The 3,467-nt window shown below is 39.5% G+C and overlaps 1 pseudogene across 1 annotated transcript; it reads right to left on the bottom strand.

Annotated features, from left to right (window-relative positions):
- Positions 1 to 713: 713 nt before the first annotated feature.
- On the bottom strand, positions 714 to 2,002 carry LOC110299655 (annotated as a pseudogene). The gene has a single exon (XR_002378506.1). The product of XR_002378506.1 is annotated as a CCR4-NOT transcription complex subunit 7 pseudogene (transcript).
- Positions 2,003 to 3,467: the final 1,465 nt, after the last annotated feature.

Raw genomic sequence — 3,467 nt, forward strand, 5'->3', positions numbered from 1 at the left:
TCAAGAACATCATAAATATGTTTATAAAATAAAACAGTAAGGGTAAAAGTGATGGAGTAAAAGGAAGCCGATCAAGGGAGGCGGTGCTGTCATAAAACTGGAGCTCCAACATCTTAAAGGCCAGCCTTCTGGCAGAGAGGACATAGCCAATCACAGGGCTTCTTCCTGAAGGGTGTAAAGCTGGTTTGAAATTCTTCAGTCACATAGCAGCCTATGCATGCCAATTAGAAACCAACAGACATGAGATGTGCTTGGAAGGCTAAACACTACACACAGAAACAGTAGTTACTAGGCTCTTCAGTAGTTCCTTGTCTTTTTCTGTTATTCCTGTTGAACAATTTACACAATGCACGTGCTGTACTCTGAATGTCAAAAACAAGCAAATACTGTAAAAAGGTGGTAGATGGTTATTTTTCTAGCTAAGAGCAAGAAAAATCACAATTTCTGATAAAATAGAGGATTGAAATCACTCTCTAAAGTGCAAACTTGATGGTCCACAATCTTAAATACCTATAAGTACTGCAGAATAGAAGGAGAGGCATGGAAGAGGGAAATAAATTACACTCAATGCTAGTTAATTTAGGAAAAGGGAAAAACAAAACCAAGCTCAAGTAGGCAAAGTTTATCAAATTATTCAGTAATGTAGCTTTGTCACACAAGCTTGATAAGAAGTGTATTAAATTAAGGCCAGATTTAACCTGAATGTACTTTAATTTATTAAGATCATAGCTAAGAAAGGCCATACTTATTACTGAAAGCAGAGAAGGTCTACAAAAGGAGGGGGAGGTATTGCCTATTATTTAAGGGATGATAAAANCTATATACAAGCATGTGTGTAACTCGTATAAAATAAAAATAAGAAGACTATTTCCTGTCATGACTGTTTGCTGGCTTCCTCTTCATATGCATTTCCTGTGCCGTTCTGTACATAGGATGAGCCAGAACCAAGGCCATATAAGTGACCACAGTATTTNGCATCATCAATGTGATCTTCAAAGAACATTTCTCTCATTTTGAAAAAGGCCATTCCTGTAAGCAGTGAGTGAGATCCTGCCTGGTGTTGAGGTNCTATCCGCTCCAGCTCTAACTGCTCAGCAACTTCCTGTAATCCACCTTTGAGATTTTTGCAGAGGTACTTCACATCATAAATGACAGGAAAAAATAATCGAAGGATCTCAAAGAAATCAAGTTCTTCTTCAGGCAAGTTAGAGTTGGTCAGAATTTTGATTAAATAGCCAAAATCATAACCACTATGAAATGATAGCCATTTGACCCCTTCACAAAGAACCACTCCTGAAGTCATAAGAAGTTCTGCAAAATATTGGGTCTCAATTCCTTCCTCCTCATGTTTTTTAAACTGGATACCAGATGTTGTTAGTAGCTCTATAGAGTCCTGAGCATACATGTCCTCCGTCAAATTAAACTTAAAATTAAACTGCCAAGTTGATGTTCCTGGAGGGTATTCTCCTTGTTTATTCATAAATGTCAGTCTGAGCTGGATTATCTTTAACAAGTCTACATTACACCGCAACGGTTGGTATTGATAGTCAGCATTGCTTCTGAATTCTCCAATGTGTCTTGCAACAACGCCTGGAAACTCGGTGTCCATAGCAACATAATTATATTTTCGGATAACTTGACAGATTTTCTTCATCTCTTCATCCAGGTTACAAGCCCAAACTTCACAAATTCTTTGGCTATGATCTACGGTTGCTGCTGGCATAGTGACAGCACAAGGAGTCTAGATGCGGAGCATCAAAATGTTATACTTGATTGTAGATTTGTGTCATAAAAATACTTTACCCTTTACTTATGCACTTGGGTCTCTGAGCTCGCGCTCCTCCTCCTCTTCCTCCTCCTCGCCATAGAGCTAGCACCCAGCAGCGGTGGCGGGGTGGCGGTACTTTCGGCGGCAGTGGGAGCCCCATAGACACTACTCACCTTGCAAAGGGGGGAAAGGGGAGCTGGAGCAGTGCTCGGCCCAGCGCGGCGACATCTCTCCTCGCACGTCCCCTTCTTCAATCTTTAAAAAAATCTATCACTTAACTTTTAAATAGGGTTGGTAAAAATAATACCCTATTAGCAGTTGAAAACTGGCAAAGAAAAAATGGAGTATGACCAGGTGTATCAACCACACTCCAGGGCATGGCTGATGCCCAGGAATAACTGGCCAGCCCAAACAAACTCAATTTTGATCTTTGTTTTTCATGGATATTTTTTGCTTCATTTTGTTTTCTTTCAGTATATTTGTTTTAGTGAGGTCTGTTTTTGGAGAGAGAGAGAGAGAGAGAGAGAGAGAGAGAGAGAGAGAGAGAGAGAGAGAGAGAGAATATATATATATATAGTTTTGTGGGTAGGGAGCTGGGAAATTAATTCTTTTACCATTTGGGAGGAATTCAAATTTGAGAAATAGATGATCAAAATATACTGTATAAAATATTTAAATTAAAATAAACTAATTAAAAATATAAAACAGAAGCTCAGACTGCAGGGGACTTGTGACAGCCCTACTATATGGGGTCTTGTGCTGACTGACACAGGCTGATAACCCCCTTCTCTGTTTCAGTGTTGTTGAAGTGTTGGAAGTGTCCTTGATAGCCAGGAAAGAAAAGGGATCCAGCTATACCAGATATATCATGAGCAGGATCTTTCGCTGGTATCCTTACTTGGAATAGTTTTTAAAAGAAAGGAAGAAAAATGTTGCTATGCAAACAACAATACAATGTAAGACATATTATANAATATCCACTACATACAGACACAACATCATTTCTATAGCATGTATGATGGATACTACAGCAGGGTGTCTGGTTAAAACTTGGAGGGGTATAAAATGCAAGGGAAGCAACCACTTGTATTTGTCAATGAGAGGTTTATAAATGCCAGAAAAGTATGGAATCATCTGGGAGGGAAGCATCATGAATAAAGACAANGATAAAGGCTGAGTCTAACATGACATGGGCCTTTCTAAAGATGTTTTAATAGTTATTAAAATCCTGTATATTTTATTAGGACTTTATGGATCATATTTTAGTCACATTTGACAGTATTATTTTTCTTAGATGCAGTGTTAAATCCAAATGTTAAATTCTTAGTTACAACATTGGAGAAATTTAGCATGTAGTTTTAAAAAAATCATTCATGCTAAACTGGCTATACACCAGCACCGGCTGTCATGCTAACCTCCATGGGGAGCCCCAACACTGATCTTGTTCTGGTTCTTCTGGCCAGCTGCTGCCAAGCCACTCTGACTTCCCAGGCTAACCACCCCCTGTGGTTAGCCTGCAGAAAGCCAGTTTTCCTCATCTGTCTCCTGCTCCCCCCCCGCCCCCCCGGGTTGTCTCATACATACCAGGTGGAAAGGAGCTATAGCTTACTTGAACTCAGTATGAAGTTACAAAACTACATTCTTTCCTTAAGTGGCAATATCCTGGGAACCATTCCATGAGCAGCACAGACTTTTCACT

Source organism: Mus caroli, chromosome 8, assembly GCF_900094665.2.
Source record: "Mus caroli chromosome 8, CAROLI_EIJ_v1.1, whole genome shotgun sequence".
Taxonomy (NCBI): Eukaryota; Metazoa; Chordata; class Mammalia; order Rodentia; family Muridae; genus Mus; species Mus caroli.